The sequence below is a fragment of the Rattus norvegicus genome, chromosome 4, assembly GCF_021556685.1.
Source record: "Rattus norvegicus strain SHRSP/BbbUtx chromosome 4, alternate assembly SHRSP_T2T, whole genome shotgun sequence".
Classification (NCBI taxonomy): domain Eukaryota; kingdom Metazoa; phylum Chordata; class Mammalia; order Rodentia; family Muridae; genus Rattus; species Rattus norvegicus.
The window spans coordinates 15,768,051-15,787,585 of record NC_141537.1 but is presented as its reverse complement, the minus strand read 5'-3'; the positions used below and the strand labels follow the sequence as shown (position 1 = coordinate 15,787,585).

The 19,535-nt window shown below is 40.5% G+C and overlaps 1 protein-coding gene across 14 annotated transcripts in view; it reads left to right on the top strand.

Moving 5' to 3' along the window:
* Magi2 (membrane associated guanylate kinase, WW and PDZ domain containing 2) overlaps window positions 1–19,535 on the top strand; it is a 1,487,762-nt gene that overhangs the window by 930,568 nt on the left and 537,659 nt on the right.

Below are 19,535 nucleotides of genomic sequence, written 5' to 3'. Positions count from 1 at the left end.
AGATATCTAGTCTGCGGGCAATTCTACAAGAGGTGGCTTTGAAGCCCAGTTATACAGTATCTTCCTCAAAGGACAATAACTTTTAGGGACATACTAAGGGACATGCAAAGGCAGTAACTTGTGGGAAGGCAAACAAATGGTAGCGGAAGCAAATCAAGGAAGCCTACTGCTGATTCCTGACACCATCTAGAGGCCTATAGACACTTGTGTTCAATATTTAGTCAACATTCGGATCCCCTGGCAGAAGGTAAAGCATGATACATTTTGTAGTTGCAAATCTGTGTCCTCCTTTTAGGCAAATAGAGGGAGGTCAAAGGTTATTGTATCTGCTGCATTTTTACTGTTTTCAGCTCAGCATTCCTCTTACTTTAGAGAGACATCTTGATTCCCACACTATGAGTTCTTGTGTGTCGCTAACTAGTCCTTCAAAGGCATTCGGTGTGTACTGTATGACACTGTGGTATTAGTCAGTGTGCATGAGACCGGGAACATAGCTGGAGATCTCATCAGTACTAGAGATGTGGTGCAGCTCCTAGTCTAGGACAAAGGATGGCTGTGTCTGAGGAAAGTTCCACGAAGCCTTTAGCCACAGAGCTGAGACCTTGCCTGTAAGCAAAAGGCTTAGTGATCCCTGCTAAGGATGCAGGACCTGAATGGAGACAACTGTGAGCAGAGGCCTCTGGGAGCCATGGAAGAAATGTGCCAGGAGGAGAAAAGGTTTCTGTGGAAGACTGAAGATATTTGGCTTTGTTCAGACTTCACCAGAACAAAGAGGAGAGAAAGCCCTCCTTCCCAGTGAGAGCCCTGAACAGTGGCTAATAAACTAATTAGCATTTCAAACAGAGGAATAAAGGTGCTAACAGCCCTTGCTCTGGGAAGCAGGGTGAGAAGGCATTGCAGTTCTACTCCACTGAGGCAACCTTTCTTCTTTCCCTTGCCCTCTCCTACTATGTGTGTCTGGAGGTGATTTCATTCTCCTTCTTATCTTCCTCTTTCTTTTTATTTATCTTTTATTGGTGTGTGTGTGTGTGTGTGTGTGTGTGTGTGTGTGTGTGTGTGTGTGTGTGTGTGTGTGTGTTTAAATTTCTCAGCCTGGTAGCCTGATAGTGGTGGCTACAGCCCTTCATCCCAGTACTAGGGAGGTAAAAGCAGGCAGGTCTCTAGATCTGCAGCCAGCCAGAACCACAGAATGAGTTCCACAACAAGTTTGGAGAAATCCTGTCTCCAAAGGCAAACAAATAAAAGTCTCTCCTTGCATAGAGCTTAGAGAACCTTATGGAAGAATTGCAGAGGGTATGTGTGTGTGTGTATGTGTGTGTGTGTGGGGGGGGGGATTGAAAGCCCAGAAGGAAATAAAACTCCACAGTAGACCAACAGAGTCAACTAACCCTTGGGGCTCTCAGAGACTGAACCCCCAACTAAAGAACATATGTGGGGTGGACCTAGGCCTCCCTGAACATATGTAGCAGATGTGCAGCTTGGTCTTCATGTGGGTCCTGAACAACTGGAGCTAGGGCCATCCCAAAAGCCATTGCCTATGTGTAGGATATGTTCTTCTAACTGGGCTGTTGTGTCTGCCCTCAGTGGGGGAATATGTGCCTAGCCTAGAAGAGAGGGTTGGGGGGATACCCAGTGGGGATTCCACTCTCTCAGAGAAGTGGAGGGGGATATAGGAAGAGGGATTCTGGAAGGGAAAGCAGCAATCAGATGTAAAGTGAATTTTAAAAAAAAGTTTCTCCTTTTTCATTTCTTCTCTTTTGTCACTTTCTGCATGATTTTTCCATCCACAGGACTAGTATAGACATTATATTAGTATGAATCTATGTGCCTCTATTTACTTTATGGAATGTGTACATAATTTATCTTTTTATATATACTATTTTCATTTCATGGCACACTCTCGAAGCCCAAACCATGCCACTAAAAGCAGAAACCTTTGTCCTCCCCATGGTCTTTTCTTCTTAGGATCTTCTTCCTTGATGTCTATTGACTTTGAGCTTTTAATCCTCATCATAAACACAACAATATACTACTACTAAGCTTTAATAATAATAATACTATGACCATCCAAACAAATGCACTTCTATTCCCCCAAATTTTTAATACTTGAAATGAAAGCTAATATGATGCATACGCTATAGGGTATATCATTGAAAGCATTTTTTCTTTGGCCCTTTATGCATAATTTGTGACCACTTTATTAATGGACCCTAAAATAAGGATATAGATCTCAAGTTTAAAAGTTTGTGATACAATCTAGTTTCCTTAAAAACTGGAGGTAATTCTCCTGGAGAAATAGTATAATATGTTACACTTTATTCTAAAGGAAATAACATCGACAGAGCAACAGTTCTCCTCACAGACTTTCAGGTTTTATGCTGGTTTCTGTTTCTCATCCAAAGCAGTCCTGTTGCTGAGCTCTACCAATGCCAGATCTGCCCAGCCCCTCACCTGCTGCTGTGGTTTTCATTCAGGACAGAGCTCTGCTTGTCCCCTCACGTTGACAATCATTTTTATTGTTTATTCATTGATCACATCAGCCAGTGCTAATCGTCTCCTAAGCCGTGTCTACAATTCCTAGTCACTGTGTGGCCTGCACGTTTATTCTCTATTTTTATTGGATTAAATGCTAAATGTAAATAAAACAGGAAATAACTTACTTCAGAGTCTCAGTGTGAGGAATACAGGGTTAAGTGCATGGTAACTTTCTCTAGCTATAACTGATACCTCGCAGATAGAAAAGATTAAAAGGAGAGAAGCAAGTTTATTTAATGATGTTCTCATGGCATGGACGCCTTCAGAAATGAAGACCTATTCAACCCAAGTCCAACTGAAGAAGTGAATAGTTGTGGTGAAATATGACTGGGTATCAAGGTAGTACTTCAACGGGAGAACCTGAAGGGAGCTGACCAGGGCTGCTCACTCAGATGCTTCCTGAGCTCTATGTGCGGCAAACATTCCCAGGCCTGTGCTCTTCTGACTGCCTTCTGTGGGAAGTGGATGAGAGAACCTTCCTATGGCTCATGGCTTCCTTCCAGGGAAGGGGCTCCTGGTGTCTATGACTCCTTTCATGGAGAGAAGGAGTGAGGCAAAGACAGGAAGAGGCACCAACAGCCTTTGCTTCTGACCTCATAGCTTCCTTCAATTTGAAACACTCAGCACACCAAGATACCAAGTTTAAGTTTTACATACTCAGTCCTGACAGCAATATCAGAATAACAAATTCAAGCACATACCTCCTTTTCAGCTCCCAGAGGAAAGTAGCAGATTGTGAATGTCATAACAACCCCACATGTGAGTATCCCAGAACATTAGACACTATGCGTCCCAAACCCTAGTTAACTTATCTATAATCTTGAAGTGGTTATTGGTATACAGCAAAATAAGAAAGAGAATGCATTGTACAACGGTGTATTCTTTTGTTTGTTTTTAAGTTCCTCCTCCTAGATTTAAAATACGGCCTTTATTCTACTGCTGTGGTAGTGTGTGTGTGTGTGTGTGTGTGTGTGTGTGTGTGTGTGTGTGTGTGTGTGTGGTGGGGTATTATACATATGTATATATATGTATATTATATATGTAATCTAGAATTAAAAAGCTGACAAAAATATTATATATGTGTGTACTTAGGGCCTGTCTTCCTCTTAGGATCCTAAGAACGATGTGTTAGCACTAACGAGCATGTGTTGATACGCTGTAATTAGCTTATACATATGTGATTCAAGGACCCAGTGCCCTTCCTCTGTTCTAGAAGATCACACAGGGTACTCCACTGTGTTGAGTTATTGTGGATTGATGTCTAAATGCAGGCGAGTGCAGGCACAAAACAAAACAAGGCCTGTGATTGGGCAGTGAAAAAGAAAGGTGGGGACAGAGTGTTTGAAAGGTGGCAGAGAGAGGAGGAAGCAGAAGAACCAGGATGGAGGCAGAGAAGGACGACCCAGACCCATGTGGCTTTAAATAGCCACAGGTAGATATGAATATCTTATAAGGGACGTATTTTTACAGGACAATTTGCCTGGTAGGAAGTTTATATCAGTATCAATTGGCTTTGAGTTTATTGTGTGGACATTTTGTGGGGACAGAATTTACGGATATAGATATAATTGATATATTACAAGTTTCTAGAGTTTGGATTTTGTCCAGTTGCTGGGAATTGTGACTATAACCACAGGAGGCAGAGGCTGGGAATGTGAGCAGGGTCTGCAGCAGAGAGCCATGTGATAGGCGGTCTCTGCACGGGGCTGGCGTGCCAGCAACCTGCCATGGGGCTAGCCATGGAGGCGGAGACACCACCGGGGACAGAGAGTAGCAGGAAGTAGCATGGCTTGACACCTGGTGCCCTGCATCACATCTTTAATATTTCCCATAACCACTTGCCAGACTGCCCTTTTCTACTTTATTTATGATATACATGTACTATTAACATACATAGTAATAGTATACATTCGGGTTTCCGAAAGATGATTTTTTTTTCAGGTACGCCATGATCTCTGACCATACTCACAGCTCGAACCTTCCTTTCGCTTCACCCACCCCCATTATTCTCCTCCTTTCCCTTGATTTTCTTTATGCTTTATTCACCAGTTTTTAGAAAATCTCTTTTCAACGTGTGTATTGAGGTATGAGATTATGCTCAAAGTACACTATATGCACATATGAAAATGATCTTTTAAAATCCTGGGTAACTTTTTAAAACCAGAGGGCTGTTGCTGAGTGACTTAACTGCACTATTAATTAGGTTCTATTCTAATCCATCTCATTCGATTTCATTGATCTAGAAGTCCATATGGTGCAAGTACATGGCTGTTCCCATCCCTGTGTCTCTTTAGTATGTCTTCAAATGAGACACTGATAATTCCCCCAGATTTCTTCTTACTCTGCATTGCTTTGGCCCCTGTGGAACGTTTGTGGTTCCCCATGATTCTAGGATTATTTGTTTGATTCATGTACAGTACATGCTAGGGTTTTGGAAGAGATTGCATTCAGTTTATTGTTTACTTTTGATAATGTCGCGTCTTCCATTATCTCCATCTGCCAAACCAGGAACACGTAAATGCTATCTATGTCTAATCCTTGAGTTGTCTTCAGTTTCTTTCCTCAGTGTCTTAACAGTGTTCATTCTGAAGTTCCTCGCTTCCTTGGTCAGGTTTTCTCCTTGTTCTTTGGGGTTATTTTGTTTCCAAGATATTTTTGAATAGTCTTGTTCATCTGATTTCTTCGAGGAATGTTCATTATTGGTAACTAAAAAGCTATTAACTTGGGGAATATTGAGTTTGTATAGCGATTCGTGCTCGGGGAGGAAGCATGAGATGAATGCTGCCCCCCAGCTAGCATTCCCATATTTAAAAATATTTATGTATATGTGAGCATCTGTGAGTTTATGTGCACCATCAATGTGCACATTATCCATTGATAACAGCTAAGGGCACGGGGTTCCTTGTCTAGTTCATGTTTTCAGCCATTTACCAGAAAATGACTCAGTTAGCACAGAGAAGGAGAGGTAGACACAAAAGTCACACCTCTTACCAAAGGATCTGTTTGCACCTGATGCCTGCTGGGAAAGGATAGGTCAGGTTCTGCCAGCGCAGTGCTACTAGGTATATTAACCACTCTGAGGGAAGGTCCCGTGCTCAGGAACAGATCTCCAGTACAAAACAGACTCCATGTTTGTTTTATGGTGGTTGTTTTGTGTGATTTTTGTTTCATTTTGTTTCAGTATTTTCTATCTTATTTGCCTTTTTTTTAACTTTGCTATTTTGAAAGAGGTGGGGATGTAGGTAAGGAGGGGAAGAGGCAGAAAATGAGGAAAGGAAAAAGGAAAGGGGGAGAATTAAGTTTGACGGTTAGGAAGGCGGAGAGTATCTGGGAGGGTTTGAACAAGGGGAAATATGAAAATATATTGTATGAAAAAATAATTAAAAATCACCTGTGACTCAGGATATCTCAGACTTATGGTTTTAGTACTGAAAGTTTTGAAAAGTAATGCTCAGGTATTGTATAGAGTGACTCTAACTGGGTTTGTTTTGGAAGCTTCTCATGGGTTCCGAGGAGCAAGACTGCGATTCCAATCTCATTAAGTCAGAGCAGAGGTATGAAGATTATTAGGACTTGAAGCCATTGAGATCATGCGTGACGACTACACGGCTCAGGGTTCTTCACTGCAGCGTCACCCGAGTTCTCAGCCACTCCAGTCCTTTCTCATCCTAGAACCTCAGAGAAAGCGAGGTTGTTCAGCCCATATGTAAGGGAAGTGGGGATGGTGCTTCACTTCCCTGAGGGAGTTATATGCATAAATTGCTAGAATTCTACACAGTACATTTGAGCATTCTTAAATTAAATTGGGATATTTAATTTAGGCTTTGGACTATGATCTAATAATTGGTTATTTTGTTCCTCTCAGTTTGTCCTAGCTACTAGCATATTTATTTATTTATTTATTTATTTATTTATTTATTTATTGCCATTCTTGAAGTTGATCTCATAGCTTTATGCGAGCCAGGCACACATGCTACCCCCCAGCTCCATCCTGAGTCCTGCATCGATTGTAAATTGAGAGGCCGGAGGGATGCCTCAGCACTTAAGACCACCAGCTCTTCCAGAGGTTTGAATCCCAGCACCTCCAGAATAGTTCACAATGATTGGCAGCTTCATTTCCAGGATATCTGCAGCCCTCTTCTGACCGTGCCAGCACCAGGCATGTATACGATATGTGTCCTTGTATACAGGCAAAACACCTGTACACGACGATTCAGTAAAAGGAAATGAATAAAAGTGATATTTGAAGGTTGTTTTGCTTAATATTGTTATGGGGCCAAAATATGTAATAAGCCCGTGCTTTCGCTGAAGAGAGATTCCTTGGGGATGCACTCCCCCCCCCCCAACAAAATAGAGAATTGTGAGCTCCAGTGATAGACATCTTTATAGAAAGGGACATTAGATCTTTTCCGACTAAGAATTCACAGAAATGGCATTACAGTGGAAGCAGAATTTAAGTACACTGTTGAAATTTTGTGAAGATAGGGCTTAATCTATTTACCGAAGCTGATTGTTTGAGTTGATAGCCATTCTCTGCAGACAATGATGCTGTTTTATCATGTTGCAGACACCTAATATTGTAAGTGGAGTTCAATTCAATACTGCCTTATCATCACCATGTCTCATAAACTTCACTGTAAATCATGTTCATCACTCTTCACTGACGGCAAGGATATAATTCTATTTCGGAGAGATTCAGAGTGGGTCACAGTGTTTCCTGCTTCCGGAAGGTACCATGGATGCTAATTGCTTGATTTTGTATGCTTGCACTTCCCCAGGGTCGGGATTCACATATATTCAGTCAAGCAGCCATTAAGTAGCTTTTAATCAGCTACAGTTCCGTCCTTACCAGATAGCTGCAATTTCCCTTGGATAGGAAGTAAAGTCATCCATACAGTGAACACGCGTGCAGATTTCTTCATATTCCTCAAGCGCTACTGAAATGACAATAGAAATAGGAAAGTATAGAATCCTGTATGAAAAGGGACCGGTGAAATGATGAGCCCAACAGGAGCTAAAAGGAACACTGTCTCTAATGACAGTATCAAGATAAACAGTACCAAAATGGAAACGCTGGCCAGTAGGAGTGCTGCGATGCTGGTGAGGAACAAGTTAGTGTCCTCCCCCTGCCTCCCTCCTTAGAATCTGAGAGGTCATAGGAATGGGAAGCAGTGGGTCTGTTGAAGGTGGGGTAAAGCATAGACTTCAAACAGAATTACGAAATGTCAGAAAGCTCACCGCCTGAGACCATTCTCCATCTCTCCCACCAGATCCTCTTTCTTCCTCAATGTAGCCAAATATCGTATGACAATTTACTGGAGAAGTTTCACCTCAGAAACTAGGGTCTGGCGATGGGCATTGCAATGGACAATGCTCAGAGCCAGCCTGAACACAGGAGGATAAAGAAGGCTCCATTTCAGCCTAGCTCCGAGGAGACTTAAAGGCAACTCAGGGGCCAACTGTTCTTGATACTCACCAGGACCCCCCACTTCCAGAAAAATGCAACTCTATTCCAGGCAAGGTCCACTGAGAACTGTTGACAAATCCCACCCAGTCACGCCATGGGGCCGACACTTTCCTCATCTAATTTGAAAGTATAGCAAGGCTCATTAATTTGATCAACCCTCAAACGCGAAGGACAAAACCCAAAATGAAGAGCCAAAGGAGGCTCAACCAGAATTGAGAGCCGAAGACAAGGCAGGGATGAACATAGAGCAAATGTGTATATTTCATAATATAGCAGGAATATAGAAGGAATCATTTAGCATCAGAATAAGAAGGAGCAATGAGAGCCATTTTAGAGTGAGACCTTAAAAAGGTGTAAGAATGTTATTGAGGTAAAGGAATGGTCATTTGCCGAGAAAGCAAAAGATGACTGCACAAAGCCTGAGTCACTTCCAGCCTGAGAGTCCCTGAAGGAGAGAGTAGAGGACTCCATGGAAGAAGTCCCCAAAGAAGAAAAAACTCTAACGTTAGTTACCTCAAGAGTCGTTGGCCTGCAAAAGTTAGGAAATAGTCCCCAGCATACATCATTGTGAAACTTTAAGGCACCAAGGAAAAGAAAAAGTGTGAATGGTTTCAGAAAGCAAAAACTGCCTATTCAGGATAAAGTGCTACACTGACTCTGAACAATACCACAAACGAGAAGACAGTAAAAGAAGGCCTTCAGAGTCTAAAAGAACCAATTCTTCACCTAAAAATACAACAAAAATGGCAGGTAATGATGTAATATTATAAACCTAAAAAAGAGTTTTCAAATATGGAAGGAGTCGAATTATTTACCTCTTAAAGGCTGTTGCTTAGAAAACTAGAGTCTTCCAAGAACAAAAGTTATAGATGGGAGCCAAAAGTTTCAGGAAACTGATCCATTCAGTACAGGACCAATCAAGGAGCCAACAGAAAACTATCCTGTTATGAAGAAATCGAATCTAAATGCTGAATAAAAAAGAAAATAACATAAAAAAGAATAAACTACCTTTCTGATCAACAAATATTATGTAAGAGAACCAATGACTCTCCTTCTGTAATACATCAACAGGAATATCCAAAGAGGCTAGCCCAAGGTTGGAGGGTTCAAGGGTTCAATTGTTAAGAACACATACTGGTTTTGAAGAGAATCCGTGTTTCGTTCCCAGAACCCACCGATGTCTGACTACTTCCAACTAAGTGTAGCAGTAGTTCCATGGGAATCTGATGCCTCTGACCTCCACAGGCGTTTGCAACTCTGTGGACATAAGACACATACACATATAATCTAATAAATATATAAATATAAGAATAGTAAGATAAGAAATGGAAACAAAAGTTAAAATTCTCAAAACAAACTCCAAGCTAGTTATCAGAGAGTAGTAAAGAAATTACTTTTACCTTTAGAAGCTTGGTAAATTTATTTGTTCAAAATGTGTGAAAATCTGTCTTGTAGGAAAATGTTAAAACTTGAAGCTTAGTTAAAATGTTAAATGGTAAAACTTAGGCTTAGTGTTCAAGGGCACGGTGGCTCACAACCATCTGTAACTCCCCTTCCAGGGGATCTAAATCTCCTTTTGGCCTCCATGAGCACCAGGAACATATGTGATATGAATGCATACATCTAAGTGAAAAGCTCATACACATAAAACAAAAATAAGATTTTAATGTTAAAAGTTTTAAATCCTCTATAAGAATAAACCTCTGTTACAATATTCCAGAAAGATCATCTAGTTTCAGTTACTTATTGCTGTTCATTAAATCAATCTAAAATCTGTGACTTACAGTAACATTATTTAAAGTTTTCCATGACTCAGAGCTAGAGCCCTGGTTCGTCAGCTAAGAGTACTGGCTTTTCTCACAGAGGACACACATTCAGTTCCCAGCACCCACATGACAGGTCCCAACCACCTATAACTCCAGTTCCAGGAAATCTAACACTTACTCTGACCTCCCCGGCTTCCTTCTTGCACATGGTATACACATGTACACACAGACTCACTCATACAAGCATGCATAAGATTAAATAAATACTTAAAACTTTCCCCATGATTCTACTAGTTTTCAGGTCTTAGCTAGACTCAGTTGGGTAATTATTCTGTGACCTACTATGTTGACTAGCGGTGAGCCATATTCTCAGGTGTGCGATTTCGCTTTGTATATGGTATCTATCTTCCTCCTGGACTATCCATCCACATAGCCCTTTCTCTCAAGACAGCTCAAGGGCATCCTTTGTTATTAAGAGGAACACTACAAGATGTTCTGTTTGTCTAAGAGATGGTCGTCCTGCTATGGCATACCTTCCTTGCCCAAACAAGTCAGAAATTAAATTCAAGTCAATAAGATAAAACTCATGAAGGATGTGAATAGGAGAACATGGTTCATGAAAAAGCACGTGATGGATGTGTGCACTCTACTGTGCTTTATTTTATTTGAATATTTTTAAGGATAAAGTATAAGACATGACATACTCGAATTTTATCCATAAATAAATCTTAATAATTGAATTATAAACTATGTGAAGCGCAGCAGGGGCCAGGGAGTTAAACCTTTACTGATTCACTAAGTTGATAGAAGTGGCAAACAGATTCATTCGTCCTTCTGAATTCTCTAACCTCTTCTTTAGTGTCACAAGTCAGCCTTTGCGTTCCTTGTGCTTTATGGTGTTACAGACCATTTGCTTATCAAGCCCTATCGACCATTTTCAGTCTGTATGTGTTTACAAAGATTTGAAGACCATTGGACTCACACTGAGAAGTAATATGTGCCGAATTTCAGTGCATGATACAACTTTGTCACATAAAAAAGTGAAATTTAAAATTCCTTGGAAACTTCCCAAAGCTACAGAATAAATATTGCCAGAAATATATAGTCTGGTTTTGCAAAAAAAAAAAATCTAAACCTCATCTTTAATACCAGATAATTAGAGGTGGATTCTAATTCATTAGACAAACCATAGACTAGAGACTGGAAACTCATTATGGAGAACAAAAGTCTCCTCTTCCCTACATATATTTTTCTTAAACTCTACATTTTCTTCCTCTCTTATCTTTGTCTTTTGTTCTTATTAACAAATAGTAAAAAACCAACTTAATGTAATTTAATTTTCCATAAAATATCTTGACTGTTACTTGTGCTATTAAACTGTTCTTGTCGTTGTAGAACACCCAGCATGGCTGTTATAAATGACTCAGAGCCCTTTCCAGAGATCAGATGCCCTATATACACGTTCATAGTAGTCCGCAACCCATTTAAATGGTGTTTGATCTGGCAGAAGTTGCTATTTCAAGGATCTTGGAGCCATCATAAATTTGGATACCACCCTTGCTTACTGGGTTTCAAATTCCCCAAATGTTCTTTATTGAAATCCAATATTCATTCCAAAGTATATTATACTGAATGCAACTTAACAGAGAACAGGATCCAGAATGTTCCATTTTCCCCAGTCACTCCAGTTAATGATAAGAACTAGACCTGGAGAACACAGTTGATTGGATTATCCTCTCTCTCACTGTAAATGCTATATCTGCAGGAAACTTATCAGGTTTCTTTATCATTAATTTACACATTGGGAAGTGAAGGCTACTGTAATTCCAAAACACACCAGGGGAACTTGTTTATTTAAAGTAAATCAACATGACAGAGAGCATTTTTCCTTCAAGAAGATAACAGTGATTATGAAACTGGCCTGTAAATGAACACAGGACTGAAACTTGTACAATTTTATTTATGCAGACTAAAACATGTGCAAACTTAAGTAACCAAGATTTGCCTCCATCTCAGAATTCTTATTTATTTAAAAAAATTTTGATATTGAATTGTTACAGCTCAACTTGTCATGTCAAAACCTAAGGCTCATTGCTGACAAATTCATTGTGAATGAATTTAAGGCACAGAATAATGGGAAAGGAATCCAAAGTCGGATGACCTCAAAACCCACAAGCAAGAGGAGGCATAGTTGACATCCAAACCTGAATTCTATTGTACTTTATGTTGCTATTGTTCAAGGCCGAGCCTTTGGGGATTAAGACTTTCTGGCAGTCCTTTCTCCAACTCCTCCATTTGAGACTCCATTCTCATTCCAACGGTTGGCTGTGAGCATCCTCCTCTGTATTTGTCAGGCTCTGGCAGAGTCTGTCAGGGGACAGCTATATCGGGCTCCTGTCAGCAAGCTCTTCTTGGCATCCCCAATAGTGTCTGGGTTTGGCAGCTGTAAGTGGGATGGAAAAAAGACTGAAGGATCTGAAGGGGTTTGCAGCCCCATAAGAACAACAATATCAACCAACCAGACCTCCCAGAGCTCCCAGGGACTAAACCACCATCCAAAGAGTACACACGAAGTGACCCATGGCTCCAGCCATATGTGTAGTAGGGAATGGCTTTGTAAGGCCTCAGTGGGAACAGAGGCCCTTGATCAGGTCAAGGCTCCCCAGTGTAGGGGAATGTCAGGGTGGGGAGGTGAGAAGGGGTAGGGTTTCTGGAAGGGAAACTGCGAAAAGGGATAACATTTGAAAGGTAAATAAAAAATACCCAATGAAAGAAAAACGAAAGACTTTCTGACAGTCACCCTTTCTTTACTCCGCTTTCTTACCGTGGTCTATGAAATCATAGCCAAATGGGAAGCCAGAGAGGTAAAAGGGTTTCCTGGGACACCTTGTTCCTATCACTGTGCTAGGAAGTGTGGTTTCTCCTGTGAAAAAGTCACACTAGGTAGGCATTGACATATTGAACGCTCTTTCATAAACACTTCTCTTTTGCTTGGTTACTATTGTACCCACCTAATTGGCCCAGGAAATACTTCTTCTTTTTTCTCCCCAACATCCTATTACCTTGAGGACTAATGTTGCCTGAACTATGCTGGCTGAACCTCGTTCTGTACTGAGATCTTAAATTTTAAAATCTCTAAAAAAGTTATCAATGGTTCCATAATATTCGCATATACTGACAGGCAGGTCATGAAGTGGAGAAAACTATGTGTTTTCCTGGGAGGGAGTATAAAAGGTTTTGTTCTGTTTTTTGTTTGTTTGTTTGTTTGTTTTATTTTGCTTCATTTTTTGATTTTTGGTTTCTTTTTTTTTTTTTAAGTGATGAGAAGTATTCTGCCATGTGACTATGTGGTTGAAATGATCCAGTAAAGACATGGAAAGCAGTAACATAGAAGAAATAAATATGGCTAATAGAGAAGAGAAACAATAATGGGTATCAGAGAGAGCTACAAAATGCTCACCCTTTCAAATGCATTTAGAGCCTACTTAAAAGATTGCTTTGCTCACCTGTCCTTCCCTTCACACTTATGGTTCTCACTAGATAGTTGCTGTGTGCAGTATGTATTAAACCAGAAATTTCTGTGAGAGAGAAAAACTACAGATCTTTGTGTTGTGGGTGTTTATGGGCATCTCTGTGGGCTCCTTGTTGTCTGGGAGACTTAGGAATTGAGACGTACAGTTCCACCTCTTTTTATGCAGCATTTGCCAAGTGCCTGAAGGAATTCCACTCATCTCAGAATGAAGAGCCTATTCCACAGTGTCCCTTTTCTATAGTAAAATAGGAATATGAAGTATATAAATAAAAAATAGATCAAAAATAATTCAAATAAGCCTGAATATTGACAAAGGGGTCTATTCTTTCAGAGTTGATTACTCTATATTAAGATGAAAGCCTGTCTTTTGTTTTGCTTTTTAAAGAACGTCTCTGACGATGTTGGATAACATCAATTGCTGTTCAGTAACACAGCCGATTGCAGCTTTGATAGTGTCTTAGTCAGGGTCTCTACTCCTGCACAAGCATCATGACCAAGAAGCAGGTTGGGGAGGAATGGGTTTATTCAGCTTACACTTCCACATTGCTGTTCGTCACCAAAGGAAGTCAGGACTGGGACTCAGGCAGGTCAGGAAGCAGAAGCTGATGCAGAGGCCACGGAGGGATGTTACTTACTGGCCTGCTTCCCCTGGCTTGCTCAGCTTGCTGTCTGATAGAACCCAAGACCACCAGCCCAGGGACGGCACCACACACAGTGGGCTGAGCCCTCCTAGTTGAGAAAATGCCTTACAGCTGGGTCTCATGAAGGCATTTCCATAACTGAGGCTCCTTTTCTGTGACAACTCCAGCTTGTGTCAAGTTGACACACAAAAACTAGCCAATAGTAAGGTAAACTTTGAAAAATCTCACATTGCCAAACAGAGAAAGGAACTGCAAACAAGATTTGGTTCTTTTTCATATGTAAATAAAAAGGCCATCACGGGAGCTAAGTGAAATCTCATCCTGTGAGTTAAGCATTATGTTCCATAATTTTCCGAGGTCTCAATGCTACTAAATAGTAACTTTATAAAATATTAGTTATTAGTAAAAAAATGACATTTTAATATCTGCCACGGACCTTGGATTAAAATGAATGCTAAGGATTTGATGTTACCTGATGAAACTTTTCAAAGAGTGTCAATAAAATTAATGTGTTCATAGTATTGTGTCACGTAGATTCTCTTGGATGTGGCCTGATATTTGAGGTGTCTCCTTCCCTTGACTCTGTATCTGCAGAAAATCCACTAGCACATCCACCCATTGGTCTGCTCCTTCTGCTTAGGGTAGCATTACCAGATCAGTCAGTCTCAATGTCCCATTAACCCTGTGTCCTGTCAGCATGATGTCTGTTGGGGCCCTTTCCTTCTGTCTCCCTTCTCATCACGGTGCTGCAGGCCACATCTCTATGCCCTTTCTCCCAATCTCTGAAAATTACCCAGGATTCTCATGTTCAAAGCCTTGACAACTTTCTTGCCTCCAGATCTATCGATCCGTTCTTTCACTTAGCTTCCCCTTCTACCCTGTCTTGTCCAGGAAAGTCAGTCTTTATCTCCTCCCACTTCCCAAGCAGGATCCCAGCCTCTCAGATTTGGGGCAGCCTTTGCTTATGAGTTCTGGGAACCAAGAGAAGGTGTTACTTTCCTTAGGACTGTTGTCTGGGCACCATCCCACATTTCTGGCCTTCTCAATTCTCCCAGCTCTTGGGTAACTAGCACAAAAATCACCTCTCATTCAGCCTTACAACTCCCCAGGAATAATTGTCTTTGCAAAATGGGCTCCATGGTGGCAACCCCAAGCATTATCCTTATTTCACAGACGACTAAACTGAAGGAGACCCAGGAATGCTTAATGCTTTGCCTACGCCAGGAAGCAAGTGTGTGGTACCCTGGGATGTCTTTAGGGCACGAAGCTGCTTCCTAAATGTCCTTTAACTGAATGAAGAAGTAATTGAATTTGTCATTTTTCAATTTTTCTTAATTGGGAATAGGGAAATACTAAAGGAAATGTCTGTTACTGAAAGTTTTGTAGACTAGAGCAAAACTGATGACATGTTAATGACATGAGCTAAGGAACAGAAAGCATTAGAAATTTTGTAAGTAAAGCTTATTTGAATATGTTGATTATGAAAAATAACTGAGTGAAAAGCAATTGTTTTTACTCATGTATTTTAATGTTACAATATAAAACAAAATTCATATTCAGAAATAAATTAGATGCGGCCAGTACAGGCCGGGAATGGTTAGACAATTTACATAAATTTACTTTAAAAGTCAGTGCTTAAAACGATTATATGAGCTATGGAGAGTGTGCAGTTAATGAAGTTCTTACCATAGAAGCATGAAGACCCAAGTTCTATTCACACAACCCACTAGAAAGCCAAGTATAGGGACATTTACTAGGGATTCAGAAAGTAGGGAGATTTTCAGGGTTCGCTGCCAGCCAGTGTAGTCTGTTTCATGTGCCCCAAATCAGTGAGAGATTTTGTCAGAAACCGTCTAAGGTGGACTGCCCCAAAGGATTGATAGCTAAGGTTGCCACCTCCTCATTTTCACATGCACAAGGACATACAGAGCCCACACACACACACACACACACACACACACACACACACACACACACACACACACACAGGTGACCCAATTGTGCAGGTTAAGAATCCTGGGGCCATTTCAGAGTTGAAAGTGGAAGATTAATAGATGGAGTAACTCACCTCACATGAGGCATCCATGTTACAACTGAAATTATCGCAGCTCAGCGAATGTAGAATCATCTATTTTCACTGATATAGCCGAAAATATTTAAAATCATGTAGGAAGGAAATAAGATATTTTAAGATCCTTTTTATAAAAAAATCACATTTCTAGGAGATGTTGGCTAAAGGTTTTGTTGATAATAAAAATTATTTCTCCTAATTCTTTACAATAAAACAGTCCTATATTCATCTCCAATAGCAAATACACCAGATACACGCCTACAGTGCCAACACTTAGGAAGCAGAGAGAAGAGGACCAGAAGTTCAAAGCCAGACTCTGTCTCAAAACAGAAACAAAGGGCTAGAGAAACGATTGAGCAGGGGATGGCACTGGCTGCTCCTGCAGAGGATGGGGAATGAGGTCATAGCACCCGCCCACATTGCCCCTCACACTCCAGTTTAAAGGGATCTAATGCCCTGGCGAGCCTCTGAGATGTACACTTTGGGAAACACTCATAAAATAAACTATTAACTAAAAAAAAGAACACCAACAAAAATGTCTTATTGTAAAAAATAAATTTACTTGCAAGGAACTTCAAATCTTACTTAACATCCACTACTAAACAGTAAGTTTTATAATTAATTTAGCTGAAATGAGAAGAGTAGCAGTCAGGGTTCTCTAAAGGAACAGAACTCAGAATACAGAACTCATAGAATGAACATATATTTATTTCTATGAATTATTATGATATATTAATTCTTATGTTAAATATGCTTTATATCAGTGCAGAGACCGTGAACTATCAATGTAATGCCCATGATTTATGCCACGAATAAGCATATACACACACATATATGAGTATATATTGATTTATATCACTTACTATAAATCAATATATAACTTATTAGATTGTCTTATATGATGTAGTCCAGGTAGTCAGACAATAAATAACTCAAGGAAAAGCTGATTTTCTGATAGTTACACAATCCACAAAACTGGATATCCCAGCTGCCTAGATCTCATTTGGTTTGATTTTTCTGTCTGGGTCGGAATCTCAAAGGAACTGTTTTGAATATTGGTGAAGGGATGCCTTGCCCATGAGGTACATGAGCTTTCCAGTGAGAGCTGGTACGAGGTAGCAAAGAGCAAAGCTTCCTTCCTCCATCTCCTTTGATGTGGGCTGTCTTCAGAAGGTGTGGTCCAGAAGTAGGATGGGTGTTCCTGCTTCAAACAGTCAGATTGGCAACACTTCCTCACAGGAAAGCTCGGCACCCCGAATATAAGTTGGTTCTAGAAGAGGTGGACCAAGGAGGTTAGTCATCCCCAGAAACATTGGCTTTCAGTGTTGATCTGAGCCTGCAAATTAAAATTGGGTTAATATGAAATTAATGTTAGGCTTCTGGGCATCACAAGGGCAGAGCTGGCCCTGGAGGGTGTTAATGAGTCTTCTTAAAAGATGAAAAAGAAGAGTCTATTACCCTGAGACACTGAGTAACATAGGACATTGACTTTTTCACAATGCTGTACACCACTCTCTAGATAGATAGATAGATAGATAGATAGATAGATAGATAGATAGATAGATAGATAGATAGATTGATAGATAGATATAGATATACATATAGATATAGATATAGATATAGATATAGATATAGATATAGATATAGATATAGATATAGATATAGATATAGATATAGATATAGATATAGATAGATATATATTTGCTCTTAGTATGTACTCTTCCATTACGGTTGAGGTCTCTGGTCAAAATAGTGGTACCTAACTGGGTAGGCTCCTTCTACAGTGATCCTTTCCAGACCATCTCACCTCAGTGTGTGTGTCAGCGTGTACAGAGTCATCATCCATTTGTCTCCCTTACCCATGGGCTTTGAAGATATAACTGCTTTGCCAGGCACATTGAGCATGTCACACATAGTAGGAAATTACGGAAATGCTACCTTGATTTGTTCACAGTTAAGCTGTTAACCCCCTGAAGTCCGTCAAATTTGGTGAAGCGTTCTAGAGTTTCAACTGTTCACAGACTTGCACACTCTATTCGCGGTGCAGCCTTCCTGCTGAGCGTTTGCACTGACATCCTGGGCATTGCACTGACCGCACATGGTCTCTGCACTGGTGGAGAACACGTCTAACATAAGCATGAACCGTGTTGCTGGGAAATGTGCATCTGGAAATCAACATGGTACTTTGGCTTTGAAGGGAACCTATCACTTCTGCCACTAGAACTTACTGAAGCTCTCAGGATTCCTCTGAGAAAAAAATGATCTGTGTGGGAATTTAAAACACAGTCATGGATGACTGGGGTCTTATGGCCCTGAGTTAATTATGTGGGGCCTCATCCCTGGCTCATTCTGTGTCTCTCTCGAGTGGCTCCAGTCTGTTGTCTTTTCATGTTCCTCGTTTCCCAAAACTAATAATCCTAGAGTCATGGCTGCTTTGCATCATAAACCTAATGGTCAAACGCATGAGGGGGTTCAGCTAATCATCAGCGTCCCGCATCGGAAGGGTATGCGCGTGTGCCGCCTCGTATGGCCGATGAGCCTTGACCTGAGTCCCTGTGGTCATTCGGTAGAACTCTTTCAAATGCGACTGAACAGTTGCTCTCCAGCTAGTTTTTTTTTCTTTTTAATACATTAAACAATCATCTTTGAACTTTTTCTCTGACAAGTTTCAAAACCTCCTAGTCGTACTTGATCCTCTGTCCAAGCCTCTCAGCCGACCGACATGGCTTCTGGAGAAATTTGAGAAGTATCCGTTCCAAAGTGTTTGTAATTTCTCTCTTTCCCACACGCCCTTCTAACCAATACTTCCACATTGTCATTATGTGGAAAGATCTCCACACATATGACCATTTGGTACCAAAAAAGAAAAAGAAAAAGAAAAAGAAATCCAAAACGCTGGTGCAGGGAAAAGAATATGGAAATATTTTTACATATATAGCTGTGATGACTACGAGTTTAATGTTAGTATTGTTAAAATTGAAAACTATAAAGCAACAATTTGGCAGCAACACACTAAAAGAGGCCTAAATTCTAAGAATTCCTTCCCTGGGGTCTGGGGAGAAACAATACGTTCATGAAAGATCTCTTTGAAAAACAGCTGCAGCAAGAATTCTCTCTCCAAGAGCATTCTCTATGGAGCACGCGTCCCTTTATTGCTGGACAAATTATCTTTTAATGCCTCAGAAATCTGGGATTATTACCTTCTAATAACAATACCAAGGTCTTGAAGAAATATATTTTATTCCACTTAACTAGATGAAGTGTGATTTTAATTTTACCAGTTGCAGTGAGGGAAAGAGTACACCAAGATGCTAAACCTTCTTTCACTTGAAATCCTTCCATCAACTTTTGATAAACAGCAGATGTCCTTTGCTTTCAGCGCTCCCTGACTCCATCGCGGTCCGTTCCAATCAGGCGTTTATTATTCTTTCCTGCTGTTTGGATTCCTTAATCTATGAAAACGTCACACAAGTAGCAAAGAAAACCCTGCTGGGTTTTGTGTGGTTTTCGTTGCTAAGGAAAC